This window comes from Geotrypetes seraphini, chromosome 8 (genome assembly GCF_902459505.1).
Source record: "Geotrypetes seraphini chromosome 8, aGeoSer1.1, whole genome shotgun sequence".
NCBI classification, from domain to species: Eukaryota; Metazoa; Chordata; class Amphibia; order Gymnophiona; family Dermophiidae; genus Geotrypetes; species Geotrypetes seraphini.
The window spans coordinates 171,246,746-171,266,477 of record NC_047091.1 but is presented as its reverse complement, the minus strand read 5'-3'; the positions used below and the strand labels follow the sequence as shown (position 1 = coordinate 171,266,477).

The 19,732-nt window shown below is 47.4% G+C and overlaps 1 protein-coding gene across 2 annotated transcripts in view; it reads left to right on the top strand.

The window, feature by feature from the left end:
* TPST2 (tyrosylprotein sulfotransferase 2) overlaps positions 1 to 19,732 on the top strand; it is a 73,776-nt gene that overhangs the window by 11,420 nt on the left and 42,624 nt on the right. The window contains exons 2-3 of one of the 2 annotated variants that reach the window (XM_033955723.1): positions 9,162 to 9,231; positions 19,553 to 19,656. The gene's annotated coding sequence lies outside the window, so the exon portion shown is untranslated. Of the gene's footprint in view, positions 1 to 9,161; positions 9,287 to 19,552; positions 19,657 to 19,732 lie in introns of both variants that reach the window. The other variant, XM_033955724.1, reaches the window with a different exon arrangement.

The window sequence follows — 19,732 nt, the reverse complement described above, 5'->3', positions numbered from 1 at the left end:
ATTGGGGGGACTTCAATATGCCTGATGTAGACTGGAACAAACTTTCCGCTACGACCAGCGCAGCAGAAGGCTACTAACCTCCATGAGGGGAGCACGACTCCAACAGATGGTATTGGAGCCCACTAGGGATCAGGCGATACTGGACCTAATACTCACCAACGGAGCTAGTGTCAGAGGTTTCGGTGGGTGATGCGCTGGCCTCCAGTGACTACAACATAGTGTGGTTTCACCTCAGGAAGGGTTTCACTAAGTCAAACACATCCACAAAGGTCCTTAAGTTTAAGGGCACTAACTTAAAGAGCATGGGAGATTTTGTCTATGAGGCACTGCAAAACCAGTACACAACAGATAGTGTGGAGGTACTGTGGTTAGCTCTGAAATCTACCCTACAGGAAGCAACCAACCTCTATATAAAAGCAGTGAGTAAACGTCAGAAATAATAAACCCCAATGGTTCTCCGCGAAGATCTCGGAACTCTTAAAACAGAAGAAGAGAGCATTTGTATCCTACGAACAATCACAATGACTGGAAGCTAAAGAAGCCTATCTGGTGAAATCCAGAACTGTTAAACAGCAGTCAGAGATGCCAAACTCCGGATGGAAGAAAATCTAGCTAAGAATATTAAATAGGGGATAAATCCTTTTTCAGGTATGTTAGTGACAGAAAAAGGAACATAGACGGGATAGTGCGCCTAAGGAAACCCGACGATAACTATGTAGAATCAGACTCCGATAAAGCCGAACTACTCAATGAATACTTCTGCTCAGTCTTTACCTGTGAGGCGCTGGATTCTGGTCCGCAGCTGCAGACAAGGGAGAGCTCAGAAGACCTGTTCTGGAATTTTGAATTTACCACCGGCAGCGTCTACCAAGAACTATCAAAGCTCCAAGTGAATAAAGCCATGGGACTGGATAAAATGCACCCCAGAGTGCTTAGGGAATTGAGAGATGTCCTGGTGGAGCCATTAGCTGCGCTCTTCAATCTTTTCCTAAGCACGGGAAGAGTCCCATTGAACTGGAAAACAGATAATATCATTCCGCTCCACAAAAAGGGATGCAGATCGGAGACTGCAAATTACAGACCGGTAAGTCTCACATCAATAGTGTGTAAACTTACGGAAACGTTGATTAAACACAAATTAGATACGATCCTGAGCGACGAGAGGCTGAGGGATCCCCACCAGCATGGATTTACAAAGGGAAGGTCCTGCCAATCCAATCTAATCAGCTTCTTTGGGTAACAAAAAAGCTAGATATGGGAGAGTCCCTGGATGTCGTGTATTTGGACTTCAGTAAGGCTTTTGATAGTGTCCCACACCGTAGGTTATTGAACAAGATGAGTTCGTTGGGAATAGGAGAAATATTGACTGGCTCAGTGGCAGACTCCAGAGGTTGGTGGTAAATGGTATTCCCTCCGAAACGTCAGAAGTGAACAGTGGAGTGCCGCAGGGCTCGGTCTTGGGTCCAATCCTATTTAATATCTTTGTACGGGACCTGCCTCAGGGACTTCAAGGTAAAATTACATTATTTGCCGATGACGCTAAACTTCCATTACCAAACTCCTAAACTCTGCTCTACATTTGGGCCTTTTCTCCCCAGAAATGGGCCATATCGCCTTAACCCCGCTACTGAAAAAACCCGACCTCGACCCTTCCGCTCCATCCAGCTATTGCCCAATAACAAATATCCCCCTCCTAACCAAGATGCTCGAGTCCATCATATCGACCCAACTCTCATCCTACCTAGAGAAATTCTCCATTCTCCTACCCTACCAATATGGCTTTCGCCCCAATTTCAGCACCAAATCCCTTCTGACCTCCCTAATCTCCAAGGTCCAACAACTTCACTCCCGCAACAAGTTCGCCGTCCTCCTACAATTTGACCTTTCTGCCGCTTTCGACGTTGTTCACCACGACATTCTACTTTACCATCTCTCCGAGATTGGCATCTCCTCTACAGTCCTTGATTGGTTCTCAAAATTCCTTCGCTCCCGTTCCTACACTGTCAACAAGAATGGCACCTTATCCTCCCCCTGGATACCAATCTGTGGAGTCCCGCAAGGTTCACCTCTATCTCCTATCCTCTTTAACATTTATATGTCCTCCCTAAAACTCCTCCAGCTATCCTCCCTTGAAACAATTTACACCTATGCTGACGACATCCTTGTCCTTCTGGAGACAGACTCGAACCTCAATGATCTCTCAGAGAACATATCCTCCTGTATCTCGAACCTGCAATCTTGGGCCCACACCGTCCAAATGAAATTGAATGAATCCAAGACAAAACTTCTTTGGCTTGGCCCAAAATTAGCTCAGCTACCCACCTCAATCCCACTGTCCTCCGGCTCCACCCTGCAGCTCGAATTCTCCAGCAAGGTCCTGGGCATCATCATTGACTCTACACTGTCCTTCAACGACCACCTCAACTCCCTGGTAAAAAAATGCTACTTCAGCCTTCATATGCTGAGAACAGTAAGATCCTGTTTCCATCAAAAACATTTCGCCGTTCTCGTCCAATCCATCATCCTCTCCAGACTGGACTATTGCAATTCCATCTTCATCTGCCTAATGAAGAAAAACCTCCACAGACTCCAGCGGATTCAAAATGCCGCGGCCAAGCTTATCTTTGCAAAAAGTAAATTTGATCACGTCTCACCACTCCTCTCCAAGCTTCACTGGCTTCCGATAATTTCCAGAGTCCACTTCAAATGCATCTGCCTAACTTTCAAGATCCTCCACGGCATCCTTCCTCCATTAATCCCATTGTCCTGGAATTCCTCGAATCTTAGTACCACCAGACCTACTCAAAAATCAAAACTATCCTTCCCCTCATTAAAAGGCATTTCCCACCCAGGAAAACTGGGGACTTCCCTCTTCTTCAGATTCACCGAGCTCTGGAATAACCTTACCTCCCCTCTTCGGAACCTGAGTGCTCTCAAACCCTTCCGCAAACATCTTAAAACCTGGCTTTTCTCAAAAACTTAATCACTCCCCCCCCCCATCTGACATCCTAGCTCTTTAACATTCCTCTTCCCTCCGATCTTCATCTAACCCCTTTCCTTGTAGTTCCTCTCTCTTCACAATTCCTTGTAAACCGTGCCGAGCTCTATGACCATGGAGATGGTGCGGTATACAAACCTAAGATTTAGTTTAGTTTAGTGGGCAAAAGCACCGTGCCCGACAATATGACGCAGGACCTACTCGTACTAGAAAAATGGTCCACAACTTTGGCAACTGAGTTTTAATGCCAAAAAGTGTAAGGTTATGCATCTTGGCAGTGGAAATCCACGCAGAACTTACACCCTGAATGATGAGACCTTAACAAGAACTGTTGCAGAACAGGACCTAGGAATAATCATTAGTGAGGATATGAAGACTGCCAATCAAATGGAGAAAGCATCATCCAAGGCTAGACAAATGCTGGGTTGCATCCGTAGAAGTTTTGTCAGCCAAAAGCCCAAAGTTGTAATGCCGTTGTACAGGTCCATGGTGAGACCTCATCTGGAATATTGTATTCAATTTTGGAGGCCATATTATCAAAAGGATAATCTGAGAATAGAGTTGGTTCAGCGAATGGCCATTAGGATGGGCTCCTATGAAGAACGTCTAGGTAAGTTGCAGCTATACTCTCTCGAGGAACGCAGAGAGAAGGGAGACATGATAGAGATGTTCAAATATGTTATTGGCCGTATTGAGGTAGAAAAAGACATCTTTTTCCTTACAGTACCTAGGCAAAGAGGGCATCCGTTAAAAATCGAGGGTGGGAGATTTCCTGGTGACATTAGGAAGTATTTCTTTACTGAAAGGGTGATTGATCGTTGGAATGACCTTCCACTTCAGGTAATTGAGGCCAGCAACGTGCTCGATTTTAAGAAAAAATGGGATAAGCATGTGGGTTCACTTCGAGGAAGTGCTTAGGGGTGAGGGTTCTTAGAGTGGGCAGACTTTTTGGGCCGATGGCCCTTTTCTGCCATCATTTTCTATGTTTTTATGTTCCTTGTAACCTTAGGCAAGTTTCTTAAACCCCCATTGCCCGAGGTACATCAGATAGTGTGTGAGCCCACTGGGACAGATAGGGAAAAATGCTTGAGTACCTGAATATAAACCACTTAGGCTACATGTGGTATATAAGTACTAAAAATAATAATAATCTGAATCAGTATTTTGGCCCAGCCTAGCCTGCCTTGCACCCTAAGCTTACTTTACAATCACTGGTGGTCTTGTGATATAGGTGGGTTAAGAATGAGCTCTAGTCATTCTCTCCATGGCAGCCACACTGGTCGAAATAGCTCCTTTGATCTCAAGCGGCAGTCTCGTGAGACAGTCTGTCCAGAATTCCCCCCTCTGGCAAGATCTGGTACTTCCTTGTCATCAGCAGCAGATGAATTCAGAGACTAGTGGGATTACATCCATCAACCAGCAGGTGGAGATAGCACTGAGTTGTCCTCGAATATATTGGATGCACAGCTTCCTGGCCAACCAGTATACTCTATCTCCAGCAGGCTGAATAGATGTGTTCCTCACAGCTCCTGACTTCTGCTTGTGGATTTTGGGCCAGGCTTGGCTATTGGAAAGGGGTGTGTGTCAGCTTTGGAGGTTACACCTAGGCCCTCCCAGCTCCCTACCTCACCCTCTTTGGGTAACACCTGGACCCTCCCAGGTCCCTTACCCTATTAGACACTGTGCCTTCTCTGTGTTTCTCCTTTCCCACATAAGTTAAAAATAAAAAAGGCACTCTTAAGAGAGTACCGGCTTTCCAGCAGTTTACTCTTTCAGGGGCTTCGGCTCTCTTGGTCCCGGAGGCAAGTTGGCGGCCTAATTCAGTGGCCATTCTGTCTGAGCTGGCGGGTGGGTGTTGGTTTCTTGCAATTTTTGTCAGGGTATTTGTGTGATTCGTGGTCTGAGGCGGCAGGAGCTTACACAGGCTCATTTGAGCATTTGGCCTAGGATCCTGATTTGCCTTTTTGAACTAAAGGTGCTTGGCGGTTGGCTCCAGTGGATAGGCTATTTGGCAGGTTTGTGTTGGCTGCGTAGACTTTAAACCGGTACAGTTGAACTTGGGGCGTGATCAGTACGATAGTGTCCAGTTTTTATTGCCCTAGTGAGACGACGGTCAGTGGGAAGATTTGGCGCTGGATTTTTTTGAGCGCAGTGTTAAGGGGCGTTTGTTTATTGCTTTTGTCACCGCATGAAAGAGACAAATGCTTACTATCGGCCGTGATCGTAAGAGTCGCATCAGGGCTGGTGTTCTTCCCTGGGGCTGAATTGAGCAGCAGATGCCGCGACTTCTATGTTTTTGAATATGGACGCATCAGCGACCTTGCGGTACCCTCTGGCTGTGGTGGGGGTTTTCTTGGATCCGCCCTACTGGGCTTTTAGTTAGCGGGGAGGAGGCTCCTTTGGGTCTTTGGTTATTATGGAGGATCATTTTGGTGCTGGGAGCCCTTGCAGTGTGTGCGAGTGTTTGTCCAGGGGCTGCGGCCCTTTCAGATGGCAACCTGGCCTGGCGCATTGACTGCCCTGTTACTGCTACTTGCTCTAGGGTTTTATGTCTCCCATGTTTCTTAGATAGCCTGTGGTAGGTCTCAGGTGTGGGCTTGTTGCTTGCTCGCCCATGCTTAGGCCGCATAGCTTTAGTTGTATGGTCAGCAGGTTAGCCAGCCAGGGGAGGGCTGTAAGTTGTCCTCTCATTAGGGTTCTTTCTGTCCCTGACAGTTGTTGGTATAAATACCTTTTAGCGGCAAGGGATGTACTGCTTTGGCTTGCACAGCGCTTTACTTTGCTTTTGTTGGTCAACGGTGGGGTTGTCTGACTAGGGGCTAAACTGCTGGTCACGGCTTCTAGTTTTTGGCTTACCAGGGGACAGCGCGGCCTTGGAGCAGGTAGATCGGAAGTTTATTTCTAGCACCCACATGATCTTTGGGGGCGTTGGTGGGTCCCTTCATTAGAAGTGGGCCCAGGCAGCCCGAGGGTGCCAGGGTACTGCAGGTATGCCCACTCAAGTTTGTTTCTCGGATAGGTGAGCTATGTTCTGTAATCTGATTCCAGCTGTCTTCCCTCAGCACAGCCTCTTCCCCACTACTGGAAATCTTTGACACCTCATGAACCATTTCATCAATGTACATCTCATTCTCACGGATGCTTTTCTTCAAGGAATTATCAAATCCTGAAATGACAATGCAGAGTCCCAGGATAATGCCCAGGATCTTAGAGGAGAATTCAATCTTCTCAATCTTGCCACCTCTTCTCTCAGTTCTTTTACTTCCTTCGTGAGGGATTTAAGCTGAAGACAAGCTTGTACAGTACATGGAACTACTCCCTCTGCCTGGGATGGATGTTTTGACACAGTTGGGTTTCAGTTCATACACCATCCATCCTACTCACCAGATCTTGCTCCATATGACTGTTTTCTGTGACAATTTTTGAGTGATTTGGAGGCGATTGCAGCAGTGGACTAGTATTTAGTGACTGGACATCAGAGTGTTTTTTGGAAGGATTATAGAAACCTCAGACATGATGTGCTATGTGTTTAATTCAGAGGTGAATATGTGGAATAATTTGCTAAGTTTCATGACTCCACATCTTTCCCTTCTTGGTTGGACTGGGAACTTTTCAGCTCTTCCTTGTAAGCTCTAATAAAAGAGCCCCGTACGACACTTGCAACAGCTTATATATGGGGTTAATGCAAGTGAACCATAAGGCACTGCAAGTTGTACAAAACACAGCAGTAAAGGTGGTGGTGGGACTGACTTGATTGGATCATGTTATACTATTTATGAGAGAACTGCATTGGTTTCCTGTCTATTTTAGAATTAAGTTTAAACTTCTGTTTAGAAAGCTCCTGTCTGGTGTAGTTTTGCGTTATATAAATGAAGCACCTTTTATAATCTATGCCTTGGCACTGAGATATGCTGTTGTGTTCCTACTTGTACTGCCCCTTCTGTCTAAGTTGCGTTATATCGAAACCTGAAAAGCACTTGCCTTGTCTGTTGCAGAGCCACTATTGCAATAGGATGCCAGATGTTTTGTGGCTGCCTCCTGATTTGTGAAACATTTAAGAAAAAGTGCTTGAAAGCATATTTATCTTCAGTCCTTTCAGCTTTATATGTGAATAGCAGGATCTCTAGTCATAGGGAGCTGCTTGTCTGTTTTTAATGTATTTTGTGATTTTAATTGTGTGGTGTTATAATCCACCTAGTTCATAGGCGGGCTAGGAATGTGAAAAAAATAAATGATTGGAAAAGTGGGAAATATTAGGTTACCATGTTTGGCAGCTGTTTGTGTTAATTTGTCCGCTGGGAATGCTGCTTGACACAGCAGTGGTTTACTTGGATAGAAAAAAATGTTCAAGATAGGCAAAAATAAATGAGGTAGGATTTTGTGAGAGGCAAGAGGCTTAAAATATGTTTTACTTGGCTCTATCTTTTTTACTAGCTAAGTAGAAGTGGACAGAAATGGTTCCAGCAGCTTTCTATTTCTGCTTCATTGCGAGTCTACATAGTTCAAGTCAGGGGTCATAGGGGAGGGAGGGAGAGAGACAGATTGGGCCTGATTCTATAAACAGCACCTAAATTAGTAGGCACCCAGGAAACAACACCTACCGCATGTCATTCAAAGTTAGGCACCATTTTTAGAATCGCACCTAGTGGTGCCTAAATCAAGTTAGACACTGCAGCTTAGGCGCCAGTACTGTATATTAGGCTAAGGTTTTCTTGGACTAAAATACAGGTGCCCAACATTCCATGCCCAAACTCTGCCCCCCTAACCACGCCTACTTTTCGGGTAGGTGCAAGTAGGTACCTCCAGTGTAGGCTCCTACATTGCGCCTACTCAGTTAGGCATCTACAGGAAAATAAATTTTTTAAAATTTGTTTTTAATTGGGTTTTAATGGCACTGTTCAATTAACAGCACTGATTGAATCAGTTAAAAAGTTTGCAAGCAAATAGAGGTGTCCATCTGATCTCTCTGCTTAATTTTATTATTTCTGGGATTTTTAAAATCCATTTTTGAGGCTTCAATGCTGAGAGAACCCCATTCTTTAGGGCAGCTCTGCCTGGGAGAGGACACAGACTCCCTGTGAGCAGTCTGCTGCTAGCAGGGCAACCCTCAGGTGTACCTGTATAGCCAGTCTGCACTAACAGTTTTTGGAACTCGGAGTTGGTTTCCCTTGAAGCTAGCTTGCAACCTCATTTATCTGGGGCTTGAGCACAGGATGTTTGGCCCTGGGATAAGTCAGTTGGACATAAAAAGAGTTGGCTGTGTGTTCCTCCCCCTGTCATGGCGCATGATTTAGTGGGAGTCTGAGGTCTCAGTCAGGATTAGCCCAACTGGCAGCCCAAAGATCAGTTTTTTGACCTGTGGAATCTGTCCTGAGGCAATCCTTTCAGCTGCAGTGAGGGCTGACACAGGCAGGCACCAGCAAGGCACAGTGAGTATAGACTATTATAGCCTATGGGGAAAATTGGGGGGGGGGAGGGGGGTGTCTAAATTTGGGCATTTTGAAAGTTCCTCAGGACAGAGACAGGGTTCCCTACCTCCAAAAACCTCTTCTCTGAATTTTTTGAAATCAGGGTAGCTCCCCTAGGTTGTGTTTGGCATGAAATCGCTGCCATGGTGGCTATCTGGGATTTTCCCTATTTTATTTTAAAAGCCTGTGTCCACCTCAAAACCCCTCAGTTTTGTTTAAAATCAGTAGAGATGGACTCCTTTCGGTGTTTTACCCCTATATTATACTAGTTTTTCACTGAATTGCCAGTGGAGGAGTGTCAACCAATTTCTCATCTACTGTAGTTTACTAGTTTCCTTCTTGTCCAATCTTGAACTGCTTACAAAGTACCTGGTTAGAAAACAGCTGTGAAAGGATACTAATTAACAACTTGGTGGTACTGCTGCATGCTGGCTATAGAAAGATCAAGATTTAATTCCCATTCTCCTTCCCCCACCTCCTAGACTTCCACTCCTTAGAGAGACTTTTGCAATATTGCTTGTAAATGCCAAGGCTAAAATCTCTGTATGGCCATAACAGGGGAAAAGTAGTAAAAATCAGGAAATAGTTGAGTATTAAAAGATTTTTTTAAAAAAATATATTTTATTTAATGTATAGCAGCAGTATTTAAACTTAGACAGCAAAGAAACACATGATTTTTTTTTTTCTTCCATCAGGTACATTCCTAATGCTTGAATTCATGAGGAAGAGGACAGCAAACAGATACAATGATTATCCTTCAAGAAGGTGAGCTTACAAGTGAAACATTTCTGGGAGTAGAAGATCCAGGGCATGGATGGAGGTATGATGCAGGCATATCATTTTGATAATAATAAAATATTGCTTTTAAAAGCCTCAATCTAATCATTTATAACAATTTTTTTTAAATTTTAGATTATTGGTACTGGATTATACAGTCATGTTAAAAAAATTAGGATACCCCATGAATTATTCTTAAGAAATATTCACATATCGATGTCAAATCTTTTTTTTTTTTTTTTTTTTTTAAATTTATCTCTGGAAAAGAAAGTGATGTAATTGCAGATAAACAACAAAAATTTTCCTTGATTTACTCATGAAACATAAGATAGCCACAAAAACGTGTATTCTAACTGAGGAATAAATTAGGACACCCTACACCAGGGGTGTCCAACCTTTTGGCCGAAAAAAATGTTTCTGGGGCTGCACAAATGCTGCAGCAAGACAGAAGAAGGAGCCAGCAAGATGGTAAACACCTGGGAGCAGCAGAGGAAAACACTGCATCGCCATCGACCGGGGCCGCACAAAATACTTCACTGGGCCGCATGTGGCCCTTGGGCCACAGGTTGGACACCCCTGCCCTACACCCTAATAGCTAGTGTTACCTCTTTTGGCTGAAATAGCTGCAGTGAGACGCTTCTTGTAGCCATCTGAACAATCAGCCATTCTGCTGATTGTTCCACTTACTGATTGTACTTGCTGATTGTACCTTTCTCTGATTGTACCCATTCGCTGATTGTCCAGCTCTTCTTCACTGTAAACCGCCTCTAACTTCTATGGCTTTGGCGGTATATAAGAAATAAATTATTATTATTATTATCTAGCAGTCTCTGACATCGGTCTGAAGAAAGTTTTGCCCACTCTTCAATGCAGAATTCTTTCAGCTGTGAGATTATTTGAGGGGTTTCTTGCATGTACAGCCCGTTTCAAATCACCCCACAGCATCTCAATGGGATTAAGATCAGGGTTTTGACTTGGCCATCCAGGACTCTCCATTTCTTAGTTTTCAGCCAGTCCTTGGTGGATTTACTGGTATGTTTTGGGTCTTTGTCGTGTTGCAGTCCAGTTCCACTTCAGCTTTAATTTTCTTACAGATGGTCTCACATGTTTCTCAAGCACCCTGTGATACACAGTAGAATTCATGGTGGATTCTATGATGGTGATCTGGCCAGGTCACGAAATGCTTGGTCATGGTAGCTGCAGCCCTGCGTATCCGCAGCCTGCAGGTGTTTCCCTACCTCGATGACTGGTTGATCAAAGCGTCCTCTTGCCAAGAAGTTCTGCGAGCGACGAATCATACCATCTTGCTCCTTCAGAGTCTTGGCTTCAAGGTGAACTTCCCCAAGTCTCACCTCTGTCCATCCCAGTCTCTGGAATTCATCGGAGCGGTCCTGAACACGGTTCGTCTCTGCTCCTTCTTGCCTCAGCAGGAGGCCCTTGTTCGTTTATGCCGGAGGGTGGCCCATCTGTCCTTGGCCCTGGCTCAGCTCCTGATGGTCCTCCTCGGTCACATGGCCTCTACGATTCATGTGACTCCTTTTGCCAGACTTCGCCTTCGTATTCCTCAGTGGACTCTTGCGTCCCAATGGAACCAGGATTGGGATCCTCTCTCTCAACGCATTGTCACGACTCCTTTGTTGAAGAAGTCTCTCCGTTGGTGGATGCTCTCTTCCAATCTATCCAGAAGTTTTCTGTTTCATGCTCCTCTTCTGCAAAAGGTCCTCATGACGGACTCATCGGCCTATGCTTGGGGAGCTCATCTGGATGGTCTTCGCACTCAGGGTCTTTGGTCCAGTGCCGACCGCCTTTGTCACATCAATCTGCTGGAGCTTCGGGCGATTTTTCTCGCCCTAAAGGCTTTTTAGCACCTGCTTCGCGACCGAGTGGTGCTGATCTGCACGGACAACCAGGTCGCCATGTATTATTTCAACAAACAGGGGGGCACGGTGTCCCTGTCCCTGTGCCGAAAGGCGATGTGGCTCTGGAAATGGGCCATCCGCCACAATATGTTCCTTAAATCAATCTACATTCAGGGCCAGTACAATTGTCTGGTGGACAGGTTGAGTCGTCTTCTGCAGCTTCACGAGTGGTCCATCCATTCCGTGACTCTGCGTCAGGTGTTTGCTCGTTGTGGGACTCCGGATGTCGTGTTCCTCCTCAATCACAAGTTGCCCCGCTTCTGTTCCAGGGTTTACACCCCTCTCAGACTCGAGGCGGATACTTTTCTACTGGAATGGACGGACCTGTTTCTGTATGCATTCCCTCCATTTCCTCTGATTCTGAAGACTCTCGTCAGGCTCAAGTCCGTGCCACCATGATTCTGATAGCTCCTCGATGGCCCGACAGCTGTGGTTCTCCCTTCTGTTGCAACTCAGTTCCAGGGAGCCTCTCTTCTGCCTGTTTTTCCTTCTCTGTTTACGAAGAGTTGGGGTTCTCTGCTTCATCCCAACCTGCAGTCTCTGCACTTGACGGCTTGGTTCCTCGAAACTTAATGCCCTCGTTCCAGTTCTCCCAGCCTGTGCTGGACATCCTGGAGGCGTCTCGGAAGGAGTCCACTTGCCAATGTTACCATCAAAAGTGGACCCGCTTTTCTTCCTGGTGTGCTACTCGGCAGCAGGAGCTGCTATCTGCCTCCTTATCTGCTGTCCTGGGCTCAAGTCCTCTTAGGTTTGAGTGCACCTTAGTGCCGTTGCTGCTTTTCATCAGCTGATTGATGGGAAGCCTATCTCTGTTCATCCTGTGCTTTCCTGCTTCATGAAAGGACTTTTCCACGTTCATCCGCCCCTTAAACCTCCTCCTATGGTTTGGGATTTTAACGTGATCCTTGCTCGCTTAATGAAACCCCTTTCGAGCCGCTGGCACGGGTTCTCTTGAAGTATCTTACTTGAAAGGTTGTGTTTCTTATTGCTCTAACTTCTGCCCGTCGGGTCAGTGAGCTTCAAGCCTTGGTGGCGGACCCACCCTTCACTGTCTTCCATCATGATAAGGTGGTTCTCCGTATCCATCCTAAGTTCTTGCCTAAGGTTGTTTCTGAGTTTCACATCAACCAATCTATTGTTCTTCCTGTGTTTTTTCTGAAGCCCCATTCTCACCCTGGAGAAGTGGCTCTGCATTCTCTTGATTGTAAGCGTGCGCTGGCCTTCTACTTGAAGCGCACTGCTCCTCATCGCACTACTTCCCAGCTGTTCATCTCTTTGATCCTAACCGCTTGGGGCATTCTGTTTCCAAGCGGACCATGTTTACCTGTTTGGCCGCTTGTATCTCTTTCTATTACGCTCAGGCTCGTATCTCCCTGCTGGGTCGAGTCACAGGCCACAAGGTCCAAGCGATGGCGGCGTCTGTTGCTTTCCTCCGCTCAACTCCCATTGAGGAAATCTGTAAGGCTGCCACTTGGTCCTTGGTTCATACGTTCACCTCTCACTACTGTCTGGATGCTTTCTCCAGATGTAACGGCCACTTTGGCCAGTCGGTGTTGCAAAATCTGTTCTCCTAATTTGCCAACTCTCCCACCATCCCATTCTGGTTAGCTTGGAGGTCTCCCACATGTTGAGAATATGCTGCCTGCTTGTCCTGCTATAAAGCACAGTTATTTACCTTCACAGGTGTTATCCAGGGACAGCAGGCAGATATTCTCGCAACCCACCCACCTCCCTGTGGTTGGCTTCTTTGCTAGCTATCTGAACTAAGGCCACGCTGAAGAGACTCATGCCCTAGGTCGGGCGTGAGGGACACTCACGCATGCACGGTCCGCTTGCAAGCTTGAAGGTCTTCAAGCAAGTCTGCTTGCGAAAACATCTGCTAGGGGGCTCCGTCGGTGACATCACCCACATGTTGAGAATATCTGCCTGCTGTCCCTGGATAACACCTGTTACGGTAAGTAACTGTGCTATACCAAATTTTGTGCAGACCTTGGGTAATTATTTGTCCCTGGCAAATTCTGTGCAAATTCTGCATTGCACAGTAGCACAGTATTCTGCCAGGAGTAGTAGACGTATTATAAAATATCTGTTCCACAGAGGGACATTCGGTTAAAGCACTTCCTGTTCTAAGCTAATTCAGAAGACCCCTAATTACTTAGCCCCCTAGGGAGAAGCTTAACTGTATTTTGGACAAACTGCATTGTTTGTCTCTCTAGGCTCTTGAGACCTGCCCCAAGCGCCAATAGCATATTTGTGAAGGTAACCAAAATCCTCAAACAAGGATTTTAAGAAGCTTACCAAACCAGTTTGATATGTTTCAGATTAAAAAGACACCAGAAAGAGCAGTAATTTACCATGAACAGTTGAAAAGCTTTTTTTCTTCCCAAGATGATATTGCAAAAGATATCGACAAAACTGAAGTCCAATAAGGCACAAGTAAATATTGTTGACCAGCTGCTTTTAATGAACGCTTGGATTTTGTCAGAAATTAAACCATCTCACACCTTCTGATGAGTCGTTGCATACTGAACTTGCATGGTTTTGATATCCCACCGCATCTGTTAGCACTGGTAGGAAGCCAGGGTCAGCTGTTTGGGTTGGGGAATTTGACATTCCCTCATTAAACTGCATATAAGAATGCTGCATATTTTCCAACAGTTGGGTAAATAAAGTAAATAGACTCTGGAGGAACGCGAGGCCCGTGCAGGTGGTCCCATTTCAGATGCGGATCCATCCTTGACGGCTTCATTCCAGACCATGCTACAGAAGCACTTCATCGAGCTCTTTACCACGATAGGGCCTCAGCTTCTCTCCCAAATCCAGCCTGGACACACGGAGGCCTCCCGCGAGGTCGAGCCGCCTCCAGTGCCTCAGCGGGGAACACACTCTCAACAGGGAGCAGAGTCTCTGCGAGTGTCAGGTCTGGCAACAATACATGCATCGCAAGGAGCATGCCACCTTTGGAACCGACGCACTCGATGCAAGGAGCAGAGTCTTCGCGAGTGCCTCCGTTGGAGCAGAATCACTCGATGCAAGGAGCAGAGTCTTTGCGAGTGCCTCCGTTGGAGCAGAATCACTCGATGCAAGGAGCAGAGTCTTTGCGAGTGCCTCCGTTGGAGCCGATGCATTCGATGCAAGGAGCAGAGTCTTTGCGAGTGCCTCCGTTGGAGCCGATCACCCTGAAGGGGTTCGATCCTCTACGGCAACAACCCCTGCTTCGATCGACCGCTTCCAGCCCCATCCACTACCTGGGGGCCTCAATGAAGCCTGCCTCGCCCCGTCCATCAAGGCCAACCTCTCGACACCGATCGAGGCATTCCTCAAGACATTCATCCAGGCACGCCTCGCCTCGGCGGAAACAAGCATACCTGGAGTATTTACCTCCACTGATGCCAGAGCTCGAGGACACAATAGGATCCTTCTCACCATCTCGATCCCTGTCCCCAGTGGATCCGGAAGCCTCGACCTCATCGAGCCCATCACGGAGCCAGGCAACGGCAGACCAACTGTCCTTCTCCTCGTTCCTCCGGCAGATGGCTGAGGACATGGACATACCATTGGACACAGGTTCCAAATTCTCAAAGGAATATCTGGAGATTATGCGCCTCTCTCAACCACCCGCTGAGTCCCTTAAGCTTCCGTTGCACAAGCTTCTGGACCAGACCTTCGCTCGATGCCTCAAGACACCTTACTCCATCCCTGCTGTCCCAAGTAAACTGGACACCAGGTACCGGATGGTCCATCACAAAGGGTTCGACAGCTCTCAACTCTCTCACCAGTCCCTGTTGGTGGAGTCATCTTTGAAGCGATCCCATCCCTCCCAAGTCTACGCCGCCATCCCGCCTGGCAGAGAAGGGAAAACTATGGACCGATTCGGCAGGAAAGTGTACCAGAACTCCATGATGGCCTCGAGAGTTCTGAACTAACTTCCATTTCACAACATACTTGGAGTTCCTCCTATCGGTATTTCAGAAGTTTATGCCCTACGTGGACACGAGGGCACACTTCGAGTACCAAGAAGCGCTGGCCTCACTATCCCAGCTCCGGGTATAGTTGATGCATTCCTCGTACGACACCTTTGAGCTCGCGGCTCGGGCAACAGCGTGCTCAGTGGCCATGCGCCGGCTGGCATGGCTGAGGACCATCGACATGGATCCCAACCTCCAGGACAGGCTTGCAAACGTTCCCTGCATTGGCACCAACCTCTTCGACGAATCCATCGAGGCGGTGACCAAGAAGCTATCGGACCATGAACAATCCTTCCAGTCCATTCTACGTCCAAAGCCCAGGCCTGCTTCTCCTCGCCAGTCTCGCCCGCCGTTGGTATACCAGCGGCGCTACCCTCCAAAACAGGCTTCCCCCCAGCAGACAGCTTGTGAAGAGACAGCACCCGCAGAAACACCAGCATAAGCCTCAGCCACCGGCTGCACCTAAGGCTCCCCAGCCCTTTTGACTGCCTCAAAGAGGACATTGCCTCCATCGTCCTCCCTTTCTCAGTAAATTCACCCATCGGAGGTCGCCTCCTTCATTTCTACCACAGATGGATGACTATCACCACAGACCTCTAGGTTCTCTCCATCATAAAAAAAGGATACTTCCTTCAGTTCCACCAAGCTCCACCGGAGCACCCTCCAAGAGAGTATCCTTCCAACTTGACCCAGACCGCCCTTCTTCTTTAGGAAGCTCAAGCCTTGTTACAGCTGGGGGCTGTCGAACCGGTCCCTCAAGACCAACAGAACAAGGGGTTTTACTCCCGATACTTCCTTGTTCCAAAGAAGACGGGCGACCTGCGACCCATCTTGGACCTCAGTGTACTCAACAAATATCTGGTCAAAGAAAGTTTCGCATGCTGACCCTGGCATCACTGTACCCTCTCCTCGAGCAGAACGACTGGTTATGCTCACTGGATCTCAAAGAAGCCTACACTCACATTCCAATTCATCCAGCCTCCCGTCAATATCTCAGATTCAGGGTGGGACACCTTCACCTCCAATACCGAGTGCTACCCTTCGACCTGTCCTCGTCACGCAGAGTCTTCACCAAATGCCTGGTTGTAGTGGCAGCAGCACTCAGGAGCCATGGCCTCCAGGTGTTTCCTTACCTGGACGATTGGCTCATCAAGGATTCCACATCTCAGGGAGCCACTCTTGCGATCCAGAAGACAATTTGGTTACTGCAACATCTGGGATTTGAGATCAACTTCCCCAAATCCCACTTGCAACCTTCCCAGACTCTTCCCTTCATTGGAGCGATTCTGGATACTACCCATCTCAGAGCATTCCTCCTGCCCCCGTGCAGGGATGCCCTCCTTCATCTCTGCCACTCAGTGTCCTCTCGCATGTCCATCTCAGCGAGACAAATGATGGTCCTTCTAGGCCACATGTCCTCTACAGTTCACGTGATTCCGCTTGCCAGACTTCACCTCAGGATTCCCCAATGGACCCTGGCGTCCCAGTGGTCCCAGACGTCCGACCCTCTGATTCGCCCCATCCGGGTCACTCCTGCTCTACAACAGTCTCTTCGCTGGTGGATGCTATCTTCCAATCTTTCCAGAGGCTTGTTATTCCACACACCCTGCCACCAGAAAGTCCTCACGACCGACTCGTCGACTTATGCCTGGGGGGCCCATCTATATGGCCTCCGCACCCAGGGTTACTGGACCAGCACGGACCGCCAGTGCCACATCAATCTCCTGGAATTCAGGGCGATCTTCAACGCTCTCTAGACCTTTCAACATCTCCTTCGTGACTAGGTGGTCCTCATTCGCACAGACAACCAGGTCGCCATGTACTATGTGAACAAGCAGGGAGGCATGGGATCGGCTTCCCTCTGCCAGGAAGCTCTGAAGGTGTGGGATTGAGCGTCTCGCAACAACACCTTCCTCAGAGTGGTCTACATTCAGGGGGCTGACAGCCTGAGCCGTCTTCTGCAACCTCACGAGTGGACCCTCAACTCCATGCCCCTGCATCATATATTCTCTCTGTGGGGAACACCTCAGATAGACCTCTTTGCAGCCCCCCACAACTTCAAACTGCCTCACTTCTGCTCCTGGATCTACACCCCTCAGCGCCTCGAGGCAGATGCATTTCTCCTGGACTGGATGAATTGCTTTCTATATGCGTTTCCTCCATTTCCCCTCATCCAAAAGACTCAAGCTGAAGTCAGACCATGCCACCATGATCCTGATTGCTCCACGGTGGCCCAGACAACCTTGGTACTCCCTTCTACTTCAACTCAGAAGCAGGAAGCCATAACATCTGCCAGTCTCTCCATCTCTGCTTACACAGCATCAAGGATCTCTGCTTCACCCCAACCTGCAGTCTCTACACCTGACAGCTTGGTTCCTCTCAACGTAACCCCTCTACAGTTTTCCCTTCCTGGAAGCTTCACGGAAGCCCGCTACTAGGCAATGCTACCACCAAAAATGGACTAGATTCTCTGTCTGGTGTGTTTCCCAACGCCAGGAGCCTCAACATTCCTCCTTGTCCTCAGTTTTGGACTATCTTTTGCACCTGTCTCAGTCTGGCTTCAAGTCTTCCTCGATACGAGTCCACCTCAGTGCAATTGCTGCTTTCCATCAGCCTCTCCAAGGGAAACCTATATCTGCTCATCCGGTGGTTTCCAGATTCATGAAAGGGCTGTTCCATGTTAACCCTCCCCTCAAACCACCTCCAGTGGTTTGGGACCTCAATGTTGTTCTTTCACAACTTATGAAACCTCCATTTGAACCTCTCCACAAGGCTCACCTGAAATATCTCACTTGGAAAGTGGTGTTTCTCTTTGGCCTCACTTCTGCCCGGAGAGTCAGTGAGCTGCAAGCCTTGGTTGTGGACCAGCCTTTTACAGTATTCCATCATGACAAGGTGGTTCTCCGCACACACCCGAAATTCCTTCCTAAGGTTGTCTCAGAATTTCATCTCAACCAATCCATCATCCTGCCAGTGTTCTTTCCGAAGCCACACTCTCACTCTGAAGAATCAGCTCTTCACACTCTGGACTGTAAGCGTGCTTTGGCTTTCTACCTAGAACGCACCAAACCTCACAGATCTGCTCCTCAACTTTTCATCTCCTTCGATCCAAACAAGTTGGGACGCCCCGTTTCCAAGCGCACCATCTCCAACTGGATGGCGGCTTGCATCTCATTCTGCTATGCCCAGGCTGGATTTCCCCTTGACAGAAAAATCACAGCCCACAAGGTCAGAGCGATGGCAGCTTCTGTAGCCTTCCTCAGATTAACACCGATTGAGGAGATTTGTAAAGCTGCCACTTGGTCCTCGGTTCATACCTTCACTTCACACTATTGTCTGGATACCTTCTCCAGACAGGATGGACAGTTTGGCCAAACAGTACTACAAAATTTATTCTCCTAAGTTGCCAACTCTCCCACCATCCCATTGTGGTTAGCTTGGAGGTCACCCATTAGTGAGAATACCTGCCTGCTTGTCCTGGGATAAAGCAATGTTACTTACCGTAACAGTTGTTATTCAGGGACAGCAGGCAGCTATTCTCACGTCCCACCCACCTCCCCTGGGTTGGCTTCTCTGCTAGCTAGCTGAACTGAGGAGACACGCCCGGTGCATCGGGCAGGAAGGCACTCGCGCGGTGCGGGCGACTCGAAACTTCGAGTTTTCTTCAAAGAAGCATCCGCATTGGGGCTCCGTTGGATCACGTCACCCATTAGTGAGAATAGCTGCCTGCTGTCCCTGGATAACAACTGTTACGGTAAGTAACATTGCTTTTCTTCTGAATAAATGTAAACCTAGCCAATTAAAATAAAAGTTGGCTAGGATTCTTCTAGCACAGTGTATACATATTTCTTCTGAATAAACTTAAACCTAGCCAATTAAAATAAAAGTTGGCTAGGATTCTTCTAGCACAGTGTATCATAAACTGTGCTGCAGCACACTGAGGAGAAAGAGAAGCGCCAGCCAGCTGACTTGCTTCTCATTGCGAGAGGGACCTCTTGTAAGGCCAGAGGTTCACGTGCCGCGCTGCATGTCTCCCGGGGCATCTTCCTGCTGCCGTCGCGAATCTTTTGGGGCTGCCTTCCATGTCTTCTCTCTGCACCCCCACCTGCTGCCGTCGTGTATCCTGCCTTCCGCGTCTTCTCTCTGGAGCCATGAACTGACCTTTTCAGATAAGTGGTCTACTGTTAAACAGCTTTTGTAGAGCCATAACATTTGCCACTCCAGTAGAAGCAATTCAATGTATTATGATTAAAATTCAAGCACCTTTCCAGCGACGACATACCTCTGTTGTGGTGCCTTACTGAAGAGCTTATGAGCACATTTAAATATTTAAAAGCCTTTAAATGTTACATGATGATATTATTTGAGAAACTTGTCCAATATTGATGAGAGGGGGGGTCTTCTGTGTTTTGTTCTATAAAGATGGATGCAAGGCAGAAAGTGAAGAAGGAGAGAAAAACAGTCAATGGATAAGAAGGCACTGGAAACAGTTAAAAGCACAGAAAAATAGTCACCAAATAAGAAAGGTAGGGAAAATGATTTTATTTTCAATATATTGATAGAAATGTGTCGATTTTGAGAATTTATATCTGCTGTGAATAT